Source organism: Empidonax traillii, unplaced genomic scaffold, assembly GCF_003031625.1.
Source record: "Empidonax traillii isolate 1590-97213 ecotype Southwest subspecies unplaced genomic scaffold, ASM303162v1 scaffold503:size689781, whole genome shotgun sequence".
Classification (NCBI taxonomy): domain Eukaryota; kingdom Metazoa; phylum Chordata; class Aves; order Passeriformes; family Tyrannidae; genus Empidonax; species Empidonax traillii.
Window position 1 is genome coordinate 665,967 of NW_020955696.1, and position 17,356 is coordinate 683,322.

Here is a 17,356-nt window from a genome sequence, read left to right on the forward strand (position 1 = left end):
GGGTCTCTGCAGTGACAGTGCAGTGTATTTTCCCCTGGACCACCGGGGGCTCCCAGGTGGCCCAGCCACCTACAGCCTGATCTTCCCTCTGCACATGCAGCTGTTATTGTCATAAAGACAACAACTTGCTATGGAGAGAACTATGAAGCACTAACAGACAGTAAGTGATTTACAAAAGGGTGTTCCTTCACTTCACTGGAATCACATCAATATCCTAAAGAAGAGGAACCTATTAATGAGGTTTCAAAAGTAGGAAGCATCATGTACATCTGAAAAGAAAGAAGGTTGGAGAAACACTCACATGGCTCCTAGAGTCAATAAAATAACTTCTACATGTCCTTAACCAGCAGAATTGTTTTCTAGAAGACATAGAGAATTTTTCTTTTACCCACTGGATCTCTTCTAGGTTTCCTGTGGATTCTCCACCTTGTGCAGATTCCTTGTAGAGAAATATTTTTCCAGCTTCCCTCTATGGAGGGAGATCTGTCCTTGGGCCTGCACTCAGTCTGATTCAGCCAGTATGTGTATGAAGTTTGTTTTCCTGCCAGAGCACGGCAACAAGGACCACCAAATGGAATGGGGCCCTTGGCACCCACAAGTCTCCTACAGCATGGACAGCTTGTGAGGGCAGTTCTTCACCCTGATGGCACTAGCTCCAGGAGCATAAAAGAATCTGTGTGCAAATTTTGCCCCTGGGAAATCCAACTTCCCTAAAAGAAGGTTTATTTTTTTCTAATGGCTGCTATTTGGATGGAAAGGAAATAAAAGCCTAATTACAGATTATCTGTAGACTATCACTAGCTGAGAAAAGTCATCAGGTTGTCTTTTATATGGATGTGATGGGAAGGTCACACATACACATCTTGTATTGAGAGATCCCAGATAACCACAAGAATAATTGCAGCAAACTGGTATCACAGCATGTGCTGACAACTGGTCTGTGTTTATTCCTTCAGGACACACCGGGGATAGCTTGAGGTGAGATTTTTTTTTTTTTTTTTTGAGTTGATCTCATAAAGAATAATTCACCTACATCCTCATGGGAACGTGATGGGATCTGAAGTAACTTGTCCTACTATTTGCTCTGAAATATTGCTGGCCTCATATAAGCATTCACATAGGGTAAACATGGTCACAAAATGAGTAACTAGGAAAAGCATTTTGTCCAAACATGTCTAACTTAGAGTGTTCTGATATTCTTCTGCAATGTAAGATGAATCCATGCATTTGAAGATGGCAACATCCAACACTTCCCAAGATAAACCTGATGGCTGCACAGAAGGCCATCAGAATTTTTTTCTTCATTAAAAATACTTACATGGTTAATGGGGCAAGATATCCTGTCCAGAAAATATCCAGAACCAATTTCCTATTTTTTCACATCCCCCTCTAAAACAGATTTTAAGTAAATGATACTGGATTTTCTGTAATCCTTCATAAAGGGTTGCTATGGATACTTTGAACAGGATAAGGGGCAACCCGAAGAGTTGGGATTTTTGAGAAAATTCGATGTTACAGTCGTAGTGATACATGTCAAGGTGAGAGAGGACATAAGATTTAAGAGATTTCCAGTCTGCCTTTGATTTTCAGATATGGCCTCCCAAATAGCATATCCATTGGCTTTAACTCATGTTTCTCAAGCTGTGCAGAGGAATACTGAATTTGATCAGAGCTTGCAGTGAATGTCTGCTATAATTTCATTCTCCTCTGGAAACACCTAAAAGGTGAACATCTTTAAAGGCACTAAGAATGGGTCTCAGTTTTGCTTTTGCAGAAAAGTTTCCTCTTTTGCAGTTAGCCTCTCTCCACAATAAGATCAAAATGCCCAAGCCACAGCTCTTTGCCCCCATGCTGAAGGTTCATAAATGCTTGGATGAGTTCAGACAGCCCAATGGTCCACTGCAGTGTATACATGACATTCAGAGAATGCCACTGATGAAGTTTTGATGTCTAATACTATCAGAATGACTGGTCACCCCAACCAACTGTGACTAACACCAACAGAGCTGTGAGTTATACTGCTGTCCTGGGCTTTGCCTTTCACCGTATTTCCTGGACAAAGTTAGCTGTAGGATGTATTTCTGCAGCACCTTCTTTACATGATTGTCCGAAAGAGGGGTATAGTGTTTAAAGATCAGAAGCAGGGATGGAGCCATTATTCTGATCACCCCATAGGATACCCGCTCAGTATCCTCTCTACTTCTAGAGTTAGTAATGATTTTTCAATCATTCCTATTAGAGTCGATGGAATTAAACTGTGGTTGCATAGAGGTGCCTTCAGACTTCCTAACTCAGAAACTCTTGGTATGCCCATGACACATCACGTCTGTGTCATGATACTCAGTACAATGGCCCAGAGGTAATAATCCAAGTGCACAAAATATTCCAACTATACCACTTTTATAAGTAATTTGAGCTCCAGTATTACCTGCCTGAGGCACCGCAGACAAAACAGTACTGGGGACCCAGCAAAAAGCCAGGTCCTTTTTTTGAGTGGTCTATGCAACTGGACCTACCAAACGGAAATTCATTATGTCTTCACTGAAACGGAGCCCTCAAGAAATGCCTAGTCACGGCTCACATGCTTTTCAGGTTCTGTTCCATAGATTAGCCCTTGACTGGTCTCAAGTAGACTTCTTCAAGTAGATCCTTGAGGAGTTCAAGACATTTGCCATGGTTTCTAAATGTCTTTTTAATGAATCTAAAATTTGGGTAGCTGGATGTCAGCTTCAAGGCAGACAGAGCTGTGTTCCATCAAGGGACATGGTTTGAAAGTGGTAGATCTTCCTTTTTTATTAGGGACTAAATACACCCAACGATCTGGAAGAAGAGCAAGCTAAAAGCTGACCCTGGAGCAGAAGCAGAAAAATGGAAGCATGGAAGTCAAGCACAGAAGCCAAGTGCCAGGTCCCAAATAGGTCTCATGGAAAGAGGAACTAATGCACCAATCAAGGACAAGTGATGCTGCATGGAGGGAAAGACTTCTCAGCGTAGTGGTTGTAACAGTAACTTGGACACTACTGGAAAGGCACAGCAGACAATACATGATGATGCTTTGATGCATGCCATCAAAGTCACTCGTTTAACTGGAGGAGAGGAGCAGCCTCTGTGGGATACTGCTCTCTGGTCCTGTTCACAAGGGCTCCATTTTCAGCCTTCTGTAAAGCATAGAAGGTTCTGCTTGATCCCTTCTAACAGGGAGTGATGAAGGACAGTTGTGCCTCATCAAACTACTGTTACTGTGGGATGCAAACAGGGAGCTGAGACTTCTAGGCTACTACTGCCTTTTGTGAGGGAAAACACGTATAGCAGACAAATTTTCTTGGTAATGGTTATACAAAAAAAAAAGCCAACACCGATATATTCCACTACATTAACCCTGGCCCCAGCATAAAGCTTACTGTACTGCTTGACTTTCATCCACCATTCTTACACAATTGTTTTCTTCTAAGTGTTGCAAAAACTGGGCACCGTCACCTTCACCTCCTAGCTTTAATTCCATCTCAAATAGAATAGTTCTAGTTTATTTCACTCTTGCTGCTGAATGCTATATATATATATATATATATAAAATCCGATTCTCAATGAATCATGCATAATTCTCTGGGAATTTGGTGAGGCTAGCACTTGTGGGAAGATACTGACACCTGGACAATGCCTTCTGCAGACTACATTTTTGAACTGTGGAATAAATATATTAAAAAAGAGTCATACAGCTGGGAAGCATCTACCTTGTATGGTTCACTGAAGAGGGAATAGCTCGTGTTAAACGTGCCATCCTCCTGCTGGGCCTCCTGATTTCTCCTTTCCCATTCTTTCCTTCGCAGCACATTTCTATCTGGCTCATAGACACTGCAACAAAAAAAAAAAAAAAAAAAAAAGAGAAACAGTTTTTTAAGAGTTAAAAATTAGACAGCAACATATAAACCAATGTGCACTTGAAAGTTAAAAATTTTTGCAGACAAATGGCAAAAATAAGCACAAACATGAATCAGATGAATGCCAATCAAGTAGGCTGGGGAGGCTCAGGTCTCTGGGAATGCTGGTGCTTTCTTCGCATAGAGAATAGATAATTAAATTCTTACAGAAATATAAAAAAGAAATCACAGGGCAGGATCTAGTCTGTGTAGAACTTCTCTGCTTGAAATGTGATAAAGGAAATATCTAAGCAGCTTTGACAAAGACTGAAAGTACTCTTAAGGCAGATGGTAATTACAGCTATGAGTAAATAGAAATTATGAACATATTTCCACTTGTGACATATCCTCTGAGTGTTGTATGAGAATGCTCCTTTTTTTCACATGGATGTGTTTCTGTAGTGATTCTTTCATTAACTAGCTCCCTAAAGAGCTGTTAAAACTATATGCTGTAGTGGTTTCTACAGTTAGGTTGCTTCTTCTGATCTCTGTTAATCAGCCAAGTCGTGAAACTACTACTGAAACAATTCCTCTTTCTGATGGATTTGACACTACCACAACTTTGGAACATGAATAAATGAATACTGGCATGACAGTGTATGAATGGCTGGTGGAGTGTAGCCGGAGAGAGAATAAAATCACTGCATTACACAAAAGAATTAATTTTTAAAATTTAACTACTTTGGCTCCAATGCAGACATTCAGAATAATTTTTTTCTCTTCCCCCACCCCCCGAATTCTAGTTTAATGCTTGACAACATAAACCAGAGAAGCCACACAGGTTTACACACTTTAGTCTGTTATGTTTTATTCTCCCCACAAAGAAAACCAATGTGTCTAACAAAGTTTATGTGTTATTTCAGGACAAAGTGCCAAGTATGCTGATTGCCTGTTTCGCTTAGCTCAGCTAATGCTTTTCTTCTGGCACTGTAAATCTGTAAAGCAGGAATATATATTAATGTCATGTAAGTGCACAATGTGTTAATAAGAAAAACATCGTCTTGCGAACCAACTTCCCAGTTAGTAAAACATATGTTGCATTGGCTACCCACGTGATGCTACCTAGTATGCCTAAGGCAAGGCAGCCAAAAGGCCAACAGTGATCTGATTCTAATTCAAGACTTGAAGGAGCTGAAAATACACAGGATATGTTAGGCACTATTAGTGTTTAAAAACAATGCCTCAGCAGACATCAAAGGAATTAAAAATCTTGTGTTTGCTTGTTAATGCTGCTAACTCAAACTGGACTGCACAGTACCCTTCTGATGGGTCTGAGGGCAGATGCCAGGCTCTGAGCAGGGCTCTCAGACACAGGAGTTTATTGTAAAACACAGGGTTTCAGTATAGCAGGTTGGAGACAGCATCCACACACAAGTCTGTTTATTCCACTTACAGGTGGTTGAGGGTTTTTCGGGGTTTTTACCATATTTTTCAAGAGCAATACACGTTATTCAAGCCAACATGCTCTCCTTGGAAAGCAGTGTATGAGGCCGCAGTTTTAGGGGTGGAATTTTGGAAAATGCCTTCCTCCAGGAAGAAGGGGATAGCAAAGGCCTCCCCATGGGGTCCCTGTGCACGAGATTATCTGCTGCATGTGCTGCCAGGGCCAGAGGTAGAGCAGTTGTCACTGACTGCTATGTGAGCAAAGGTCTTCAGTTACTACATCCCACCACTGAGCATCCTCCCATCAGCTAAGTCAGTTAACAACCACCTCTGTGCCTAAAGCAAACTTTCTGCCATGCTGAATAGCTGTTGTTAGATTGGGTTTTTCTGGCGTTGCAGGGATCGGGTTATAACTTCATCCTCAGCTACATGACTCCATCTGGAATCTCTTCACTCTTTGAGATGCTTTGCATATGGACTTCAGCTTGCAGTCAAATAGATAATGGGGAGCTTCCCTGACATTAATTATAACACTGGTCTGTACTCGATTTCTAAGAAGTAAGCAAGTACAATATTCTTCCCTAGGCCTCATACAAATTTAAAAATGCACTCCTGATACTCCTGAAATGGAAGGACATTTTTATCCCTTTATTGGATGGAGACATACTTGATGAAGATGTACAAGTCACCAGGTCTCTGAACCCCCTTCTCAAATGAATTCACTGCTGGCAGTGCAATGCACAACCTGCAATAATTCAGAATGATTATGCAAGTGGCAGAACTGTGTGACAATGCCTAACATGCCATCTATAAGGAATAAGTTAGGAAGAGCTACAAGTAGAGAGCTGTGTTCCTTTGGTAATACCAGATGGCAAAATGTCTAGCATTTGTGAGGCTGTTCCTTATTTGCATGAACATTGTAGCAATCACATTTCCTTGAACGTATGTCACCAAATGTATTTATTTGTTTTGGTTCAAGGAGAATACTGCCAACTGCTATAATTGTCTTTATTGCAAACACTTCAGTTAATGGAAAACAATTCTTTTTAATAGTTTTCTTCTCTATTTTTTCTTAATTCTCAATTTAAAACAATCCCAAAGGTACATCTACTTGTTAATCGTTTACAGTGTGTCATTTCCACACCTAAGACATGAAGAACAAGCTTGTGAAAATCTCATGATTTTTTCTTCATTGGGGCGTGTGTACATATGTGAGTGATATCTGCATATATATATGTAAAATGCATGCTTATACATCAGTTTATTGATGAAGGATTTTGCTAGTATGGGCCAAAATGTTGATGCAGTTTTGTAAGACTTGGAAGCCAAAGAACATGCAAATACTCATCTCTCAGAAGTCACTGTCATGTATATTTGTTTCATACAGGTCAAATTCCAAAAGGGTGAATTTAAATAGTTTTTTTATGGTTAGTTAGTTTTAAAATGCTGCATCTGTTTCAAATTCATGCTTAGAGAACATGAACCAAAGCACAGGAAACAAGTCAAACACTTGCAAAAGTTATATATGAATAAAGTATGATAGAAATTAAACTACCTCAAATTTGGTACACTGCTTTTTCTGATTTATCTCAACCCTAAGATCTGCCAAGGTACACACTGGATTTACCAATTAATTGGGTCTAAATATCAATGTCTCAATCTCCAAGCACTTTCAGCACACCATCACCACCACATGGTCACAGCTGTCCTACCTCCTCTGCTTCTTCCAGGATACTTTGAATAATTTCACTCTCATATATTTGATAAATCAGAACTCCAAAGGATTGCCCAACTTCTCAGAGTATGAATGTTTAATAAGGTTTGATCTGTTGTGATGCCTTTTGGAACATTACCTTGATGACTACACACTCTGTGGCTGTGTGCAAGGTGAGAAGCCCGAAGAGAAGAGCCCAGGCATGCCGGTGCTGATGGCAGAGCAGTAGTGACATAAGTCTCCCCACAGAAATACTCACAGCTTTCTTCACGCTACTCCTGACATCAGAAGGAACCATTTCCTTTAGTCCTTAATTAGAAATAGAGATGGCTCAGGGGACAGCCTAGCAGCAGAGCAATAATTTTACCTGAAAAACCTGCGGCTGGATTTAATCTCCTACAAAGTCCAAAGAGTTATGTTGCCTCAGGCTAGGCTGAAAGTAATCATATAAAAAGCCTAAAGTTTTAAGTGTTGAAGAATCTCCTTTTCTTTCTTTCTTTCTTTCTTTCTTTTTTTTCTTTTTTCTTTTTTTTTTAAAGCACACTATTTCTGACTCAGTTTACCTCCCTCAGACATCACTTCTTGGAGCAACTCAAATCAAAAGGTCTAATCTCCATAATGAACTGGGTGGAGACAGTGCACCAACATATCCTACTGTCCTTCTGTTTTAGGGAATGCCCAAATTTGCATTCAGAGGAAGATGTCCTTTTCCACAAATGAAAGCACTGCACTTTCACTGAGGAATTACACTCCTTTGCAGGCATATGGTGTGTATTAACGATGCTGCTTGACCTTTTCAGAAACCACAAAATTGCTGCATCACTAAGGAGAGATTCAGGCAGGGTACTGTTATTTTGTTACAAGATCACCATCCTTATAGCAGCTGGCAACTTGGAGGTTGTTAAAGACACCGGTAGGTAAATTGAAGGTGAGATTGCTAGAACTCCCCTTGCCTGGCATCAGTTCATTTTCTGGCAAAGGAAGGGGGCTGTCACCCAGGCAGCCCTACCAGCATGACAGAGGATGGTGTTACCACGGGTATATGTAAACCTGGCTGTAGTTTCTGAACTTGTTATCATTTACTGCAACCTGCAATCTTGCCTTTGCCTTTCCAGACCTTCCAATATAGTTTTCCAGTCCAAAGATTTAGCTTATTTCTTAATTGTACGAGTTTTTCTACACCCACATACACACCTTCCTTTTATACCGTCCCCCGCCCCATAAATATTGATATAAATTTAGGTGGAGTAGTTTGTTTATTTGCAGCTCATGTTTTCCCAGGAGACTGATGTCCTTCACCCCAGCAGCTACCCATGGCACTTAGAATAAAACTTTCAGAACCTGAAGTCTAGACACATTAATTACAAAAGCAGAGCTGATGCTTCACCATTCAATTGTTTCCTAAACTGTCAAACCCCCAGTTCCTCCAGGTTCCTGGCAGGCCTTGGCTAAGGAAGACCTAGTTCCAAGGGCTGAGCTTCTTTACTGGATTTTATCAACCTCCCCATTTGTTCCTAAACTAACCCTTCTTCTGTAATCACATTAAAAGGCTCAATCAAAATGCCATGAGGCTACACCACTCACTCCCAGTGTCATGGGAATAACACCACCCCCAAGCTGCCAGGTGGAGTCCCTGAATATGCCCTGGGAGAGTAAAGTGCTGATCTTGTTCCAAACAAACAAACAAAAACCCATCCCAGAAACACAACCCATACCGTAAGTGACTAAAAGATATGTGCATTTCAAGAATAAACTAGACCTGTGAACAAGTTTTCTGCAAGGACACATATATCTTTGAAATTAAATTTTAGCACACGGTCATTTTTGAATTATGAACAAAGTTGGAACTGCTTCAAAGCCATGGAAAACAGGCCATATTTCAAGAAAATAAATTTTAAAATGGTCTACTGATTATTCTGAACATTTCCCCACAAATTTTAATCTGGCACACAAGTCAATATACTAAATTTCAGGCTGAAGTGAGGACATTTTCTTAAATATTTAATAGTCTAATTCTCCCTGAATTACTACATTTATGCCAAAGTAGCTAAATAGAGTAAGTATAAGGAAAAACTTATACAACGCAATAAAAAAAAGCAGTCAATCCCTGACTCAGGACAGTGATTACAAAACTCAATTCAGAATGAAAAGTGGATTCTGAATTTAAACATACCATCATTCCTGTATCTCTGCCATATTTAAAAACTCAAAACAACTAACCAGTCTGAAACCCTGCAAAGGCAACAGCCCCAAACATTTTTAGAAAACAGTCTTACCTCTGATGATTTGCTTACAACAATTCAGGTTATCTTTCTTGCCAAATGGCTGTGCTTAACATGAAAATGTTAAAACAGTTAATGCCTGTTTTCTCTCTCACTGTTCATGTCCAGGGTTTTTGCTGGCCAGTTTCTTGGTACTGGTTCCATTGCCAGCTAAGTATAAACGATACCTGTTCGGAAATTCATTGATAATGGGGTATGGGGAACTCTGAGAGATGGCAACCTTATATTTTTGCTCATGAAATGTTTTCCCTAATGACATTTGAACTATCAGTTAAGTTATAAAAAAGGGGCTGCCTTTGATGAACAAGTGTCATAATCAATGAAATACCTTCCCAGGTTGCAACTGGATTTTTTAGACTTTTATCTAGCTTAAACAGCAGAAGTTAATTTGATGATTTTTACAGTATTTTTTCCCATTTACAAACAGGATTGCCGTGGGGTAAAGCAATTACTCTGATTTACTGTTTTCACTTTGATTGAACATAAAGATGTAGCAGGGTCTCAAAAAAGCAGTAACTTAACAAACTGTGCTCCTATCCACAGACAGATAAAGTACCTATTTTGCTATTTCAAAGAGTTTACCTCCAGGCAGCAGCACAGAGCAAACATCAATCAATGACATGTGTCTAAGATGAGATTGATGTTTACTCTCACAGCTTTTCATCTTACATCCAATAAATTATTTTTCCTTCACCAAAATGCCTGGTTAAATTTCATTTTTCACTTTGCAGTATCAGTTTTAAAACTTTAGCTTCCAGCAATTTTAAAGCTAGGATTCATTGATGCTTCAGCTTTTACAGCCTGTTTATGATTTGTATTAGCCATGAAACACTACCGACCAAACATGAATATGATCAGGGGGAGCTGAGCTGGGGCGGCCGCTCGCACGGTGGCAGGTGCAGGCTGGAAGGTGTGAGATTGCTTTAATTATCTGCCTGGAAATTCCAAGTCCAAAACAGGGAGCTATATTTTCAGGGGCAGATATATTGCATGTACCAAATGAATGAATGCATACATATCATATCTGCAAAATCAGCACTGTAGCGTTCGAGTCAGGTTCTTTTGAGGGCTAACACTGGGCAACTGGAAGGAGCCAAGGAGAGGTTGATTGCGGGTTCAGTTATTAACTTACAGGCACTCACATCTGACATTCACAAAATATGCGAGTGCTTTGCATGCAACCTGACTGAATTTTAAATATCTGTTGAAATACTGAGAAAACCTAGGGCTGCAACTGAGACTGCGATCTAGGTTGTTGAGCCAGAGCATCATAACAGGGGAACATTTTAAAAAAAAATTCAATCTAGTTCAACACCTGCTTTTATTAAGAGCACCTCTTCCAGCCCTGCTATAGATAAAACATGCACATTTTCTTCCCTCTGTGAAGTTTTGCCCAATGACAGAAATTGAGACATGATTCTAATTTATTTTTACTTTCACGAAAAATAACTTCATCACATGATAAAAATCTACTAGTCCATACCTACAGTATACATAGATATCCATACGTATGCCATTTGGTATTAATAGGTAAAGAATACCTATGAATTAATAGGTAATAATAACCTATGAATAGGTAATCCTATATTCAATACCTTACTATTTTCTAACACTAAAACTGCTAGGAAAAATGCCTAAATTGGATGAAGATCTAGTAACAACACTGAGCCCAGCTAGAAACAAAACATTACTATTAGTTTTAATGTTGCACTGCTCTAATAATACACCCTTTGAAAGTATATTCACAAGTGTAAAATTCACCACTGTTAATAATCTTACACCTGGAATGACTGTTTCTTTTTCTTCAGAATCCAAAATTGTATTTAAAACCTCCAGAAACTGAGTGGAGATCTTGGCTGCCAAGAAACAGATACTGTAGATATGATAAAGTATTAGTTTTGTATCCTCATCTCTATTTTCCAGGTGGAAACAGAAATGAAATCAAGGTTGAAGAGCACAAACCTGACAAACCACAGTGAAGCCCTTTTGTTTTTGTTAATGTTACTTTTATGTCATAATTAAAAAATACTACAGCTCATAGAACCACAGAATCACAGAATGGTCTGGACTGGGAGGGACCTCAAAGATCATCATTCCAGCTCCCCCAGCATGGGCAGAGACACCTTTCACTAGACCAGGTTGCTCCAAGCCTGATTCAATTTGGCCTTGCACAGTTCCAAAGATGGGGCATACAAGCTTCTCTATGCAACCTTTTCCACTATTTATTCACCCTCATAAACAAAGAATTTCTTCCTTATATCTAATACAAACCCACTCTCAGTCTGAAGCCATCCCCCTATGGGAGAGCCCAGCTGGTTCTGGGATCTCTGTAAGATGAGACATCGAAGATGGAACGTCTACACCTGGCAGAGGGTCAGCCATGGATGGAGAGGACGGCAACACAGAATGGATTTCCTGTCAAGAATGCTGACTCATTGTATTCAGACATGCGTGGATGTATGTCCAATTGTGGGTTATTTATGTTACCAACAAACCAATGGTGCTTATACATGTGTCACCTAAAACTGTATAAAGTAGCTGCACAGCTGTAACAAAGGGTCCTGGTATCCTAAAGCCGTGTCGTTTCCACCCCAACCACAACATTCCCCCTTGTCCTTTCACTACACACCCTTGTACAAAGTCTCTCCCCAGCTCTCTTGTCAGTCCCCTTTAGGTACTGGAAGGTGCTGTAAGGTCTCCCTGGAGTGTTCACTTTTCCAGGCTGAACAAACTCAACACTCCCAGCCTATCTTCACAGGAGAGGTGCTCCAGCCCTATGATCATCTTCATGGCCCTCCTCTGGACTCAATCCAACAGGTCCACATCCTTCCTGAGGACCCCAGAACTGGATGCAGTACTTCAGATGGGATCTCACCAGAGCAGAGGGGCAGAATCACCTCCCTCAACCTGGTGGTCACGTTGCTTTTGATGCAGCCCAAGACAAAGTCGGCTTTCTGGGTTGCAAGTGCACATTGTCAGGCCATGCTGAGCTTCTCATCAATGAACACCCCCAAGTCCTTCTCCTCAGGGCTTCTCTCAGCTGAGCGAATCAGTGGGAAAACCTTTTTTTCCGTCTAACCTAATAGTGCTGAATTCCCTGCGCTGCTACACAAGGCTTTACCTAACTTGGTGATGTCTATATCTGATCCAGTTTCTTCTTACATTGCTTCCTTGCCAGAGATGTCAGACACAAATCCCCACCTGTCTGTATTCCTCCCCAGTGATCTCTGCTTTTCACTCCATCTTTATGCATGGGAAACCGTTCCAGTTATATCTGACAAGCCTGTGTGGTTTTCTTCCTTTATACTACTTCTTTAGGCTCTTTACAGTCAGATTTAGTAAAAAATTACAGCATTTCTTTTATTAGTTCATCTCTGTAGAGGATGTGCACACATATGCAAATTATTCAAACAGTCTTGGTCAGACTGAATGGTGCAATAAACTGAATTTACTCCTATGTTTTCTAGGGATATTCTGAACTTTTAAAATGTAATGAAAAAATCCTGGCCTTTTAAAAATCTATTTGACATTTTGCAGTAAGTGTTTAAGACTTTATTTAAAATGTTTGTTGAGCTTCCTATTGATGTGTTTGCTGAAAACTGGTTTTCAGCCAACAAGGTTTTTCAGTGCAAGTTTCAGTAATAAAAAAATTAAAACTTAAAATAAAATAACCTAATAACACTTAATAAAAATTTAAAAAGTTTCCTGAAACCTAATAAAACCTAAATGAATTAAAAAGTCCCCTGAGAATTGTGAAAAAAAAAAATGTTTTGCCTCTATGATATTTTTCTGGGAAAAAAATGGTCTTTTTCAGAAAAGAAATGCCTCCTTGTATGCATTTTTCTTCCATCAATAAGTAGCCTATTCTTTCCATGGGGCTCTGTACTGTGGTCCATCCATCCACAGCTAATTGCAGGACTGGTTAATACACCAAGGTATCCTTCACACAGCACACACAAATTGAAAGTTTGCAACTGGTAGAAAAATGTTACCAGGCAATTCACCCTGGTGCAACTTGATGTCTAACCTGAACCTCCCCTGGTACAGCTTGAGGGAGGTTCCTCTTGTCCTGTCGCTGGTTACCTTGGAGAAGAAGATAACCCCCACCTGGCGACAACCCCAGCTGCCAATTGGATGTAGTTCCATTCACCACCACCTCTCTGCTGACCCCCTTCCTTACTCCACCAAGAACTGAAAACTCTACAGTGTTGTGGCCACTATGCCCAAGATGGCTTCTGAACAGCACACCTCCCAGCAGCCCTTCTCTGTTCATGAACAGCAGATCAGCAGTTCATAAACAGAGGGGCACCGCCCCTGGTAGACTCACTTACCAGCTGTGTCAGGAATTTAACTTCCATACACTCCAGGAACCTCCTAGACTGCGTTCAGATTCCAGTTGACATCCAGCAAGTTAAAGTCTCTCATAAGAACAAAGGGTAGCAATCGTGAAACATTAGCCAGCCTTTTATAGAAGCTTTCATCTGTCTCTTCATCCTCGTTGGGTGGTCTATAACAGACTCTTATCAGGATGCCTGCCTTGTTAACCTTCTCCCCGATTCTCACCCATAGGCATTCAACCTTATCATCACTATCCTTGAGCTCTCTAGAGTCAAAACACTCCTTAATGTACAGAGCCACACCACCACCTCTCCTTCCTTGCCTATCCCCTCTGAAGAGCTTATAACCATCCACGGCAGCACTCCAGTCATATGAGTCATCCCACATCATTTCCATGTTGGTGACTACATCATAGTTTTCCTGCTGCACAATGGCTTCCCGCTCCTCCTGTTTGCTACTCATACTGCATGCATTGGTGTACATGCACTTCAGCTGAGCCACTGATTTCACCCCCAACACTGGCACGCCATCCCTAGGCTCATCTCTGTTGAGCCTGGTTTTATCCCCTTCCCCCTTCAAACCTAGTTTAAATCATTAAGGCCAGCTCTAAGAGCACTTGGCCATTACATAGGCAACAGCAGTGTGTATTAGAAAACATTCCTGGCATAGAAGCCAAAGAAACAAAACTTCACAGGCTTCCATGGATAACAGAGGTGAGTAGTTTTAAGTTGTTAAATGATTTTGGTGCTGCTAAGAATCCCTATGAAACACACAAGGGAAAGATACATAGAGATTCAGCACTGAAATGTTCAAGCTGTGAAAACTCTTGATTGTATTTATGTTCTGGTTTTAAATCAATATTCAAAATCATCTGATGTCCAAAGAGTGCCAAAATACAGTCCTGAAGTACAGGACACAGGAGTGCAGCCTTACATAGTATTGTACTTTCATGGAAAGCCAAAGCACAGTATTTCATTATGAACATGTCAGCTGTTAATAACCATCAAATCTATGACTCATGAAAATGTCTATACATGTTTTATTAACAAAGCAACATTTGCAATTTACTCTTACCATAATGCATAATGACTGAAGGTTCATCAGGGTTAATCAAGAAAATGATGTAAATTTTATATTGCATTATGTTTCACTTGGCTTAAAATGGATCTTCAGCGACAATCTTTTTTATGTGTTTAATCATGATTTACAGCATTATGGAAACTACACAACAGCCCCACTGTGAAAAAAGTTATTAACAAGTCAGTGCATAAGTCATCAGATTCTATGTATTCACAGAAAATCACTTCTTGGGATCTTCAGCAGACAGTCACCGAGTTTGCTTTCTATAAAACTAGAATTGATATGTTTTGAGATGCCTTGTTTTAATTTATCTTTCCTTCAGATTTTATAGATAGATGAAGACCTTATTATACCATTTTATATATGGTAGAGAAACCATCACTACATACACATAAGTTTGAACTGAGTTTTAAACAGATGCATGTCTACATGATAAAAATAAATTTGGATGACGTCAATAATTGCACATGCAGATAAAGCAACCAAAGAAGTTAAACCCTATGTCAATCATAGAGATTAAAAAAAAAATCAATCTCTGTAAATGCCCAAATAATAAATTCACTAAAATCTGTACGTCTGTTCATATGAACACACAAATGCAGTTCACTATGAGAAGAAACTGCGATTGGTTTTAGCAATAACTTGCTTGTATCAGTGTGTAAGCATAAAATCTAATTATGGGGAATTATGGAATTCCATCTTCATTCGGCTCAGTTGAAAATATTTCAATAGAAAATGGAATGGGAGATATGTATTTACATATAAATATAAATATATAAAAAACTTAATTCTAAATCTATCTATCTAGTACCTATGTAAGCAGCTTGCTTTCACAGAACTAAAAGGACCACTATACAAAGTCTGGGTTCAAGAACCTAAAAAAGCTGTAGCTTATATAACTTTAAGGTACAAACAATGAAAAAAACTGATTATATACAGAATGTTTTACTCTCCTTTCACAAGAAACTTGTAGTAGCCAAACATATTGCACTGTACCATAAAGGTAACTAACTTCTCTAAAAGACACTGTATATATTTGAAGGAGGCAATATGCAAATTCCTTCCCAGTTCTTTCATGTGAAAATGAAGAATGTAAACTGAGGTTTATACTTGACCAGACAATAGCATCACCACATATCCTTGGAACCTGCACAAGAAAAGTGCACAGCACACAAACCATATGACTTTTAGTGTCTTATTCATTATTGTGGCTCTGTCATATCTTGACATGTGGCCCCAAAGGATACGCAACCAAAATCAGGAAGTTAGTCAAAACCAGTATAGCCATGCATAAGAGAATAATTTATGTCCATACATGAATAAAAATGCATACATGTTACGATAATGAAAAAGTTAAAACTTTTATACCCTGTGACTGGTGTAATGCATATAAGCTTCTAGTCCCAATTCATTTGCCCACAAAGACAACTGTATCATAACTCATGCACACCTTCAGAGCTCCACAGAGAAGCACCCTTGCACTTCCCCCCTTAAGTGACATGCAATGGGAAGGAAAAGAGATATTTTATCTTCATTATAGAAAAAAAAAAAAAAAAAAAAACCTACATTTGCAACACAATTTTCAGTTTGTGCCTCCCTTGACACTCTGTTTCTGCTCAAGATGAGTGGTGGTGACATGGCCAAGCCACAAATCCAAACCAAAATGTAACATGTCAGGAACACAAAACCCTAAAAGTAACATAAGTGCAAAATAAGCTCCTGCGCTTTAACTTGCAGAAACATCGCACTGTTCAAGCGCCTTACTTTCAAGTAGTTTAAAATGCCTTTAAAAATTTCTGAAGGAAATGACATAAAAATGACAAAAAATCCCTCAGAAGCTTGAATCGTTGCAATAGATACAGAAACCACTCCAGAGATGCCCATGCAGGGATGGTGCCAGAGAGGCAGATGCCGTCTGTTGGGGTGGGACCAGCCTGGTTCCAGTCCAAAGCAGGGAAGCGAGTGACCTGATGAAGTTGGATACATCATTCCCTCCTCCCTCTAACAGCTGCCTCACCCTGACTACTCTTTCTTAGCAAGTGCTAGCTTTAGCAAGAACAACAAAAGCTTGAGAGACATTTTTATTTTTACTGTATACTTATTTGGAGACTGAGTTCATAAATGTATATTCGTATCACAATAAATTATAAGGATATTATTTACCTTTACAGTGTAAGGTGTAAAATTATTCAGTGTTTCATTTTGAAAGTGTTAAGAGGTATCTAAATTCTATGTATTGTTGTAAAAGCGTAAGAAAGTATCTAAATTCTATGTATTATTCTAAAAGCATGGGTTTGGGAGATGTCTAATAACACATTTTTTTCCCCACCAAAAACCAGCACATCTCTGAGCGTCAGAGAGGTGATGTTCCTGCAGTGGGCTGTAACACAAGTGAACAGTGGCATTACTCCACCAGTGTTACTTGCTTGCAGAAACCTGGAGTAGCACTGAACAGAAAGGCAAAAGAGCTGCTTGCTGTCCCCTCCTAACCCTGCTGGATGGGCCCACTGTGAGAAAAAATGACACAGATGAGGGTGAGAGAGCACAGAACTAGACAATCACCGGTGAATCTGATTTGTATTTGAATCCAAACAAAGCATGGTAAAATTCACACTTGGTAGCTGCAATATCCCAGTGCAAAA

The 17,356-nt window shown here is 39.7% G+C and overlaps 1 protein-coding gene across 1 annotated transcript in view; it reads right to left on the bottom strand.

Annotated features, from left to right (window-relative positions):
- The window catches only part of AFF3 (AF4/FMR2 family member 3), a 273,032-nt gene extending 269,195 nt beyond the window's left edge, over nucleotides 1-3,837 (bottom strand). The window contains exon 1 of the mRNA XM_027896601.1: nucleotides 3,732-3,837. The gene's annotated coding sequence lies outside the window, so the exon portion shown is untranslated. The remainder of the gene's footprint in view (nucleotides 1-3,731) is intronic.
- Between the last annotated feature and the right edge of the window lie 13,519 nt (nucleotides 3,838-17,356).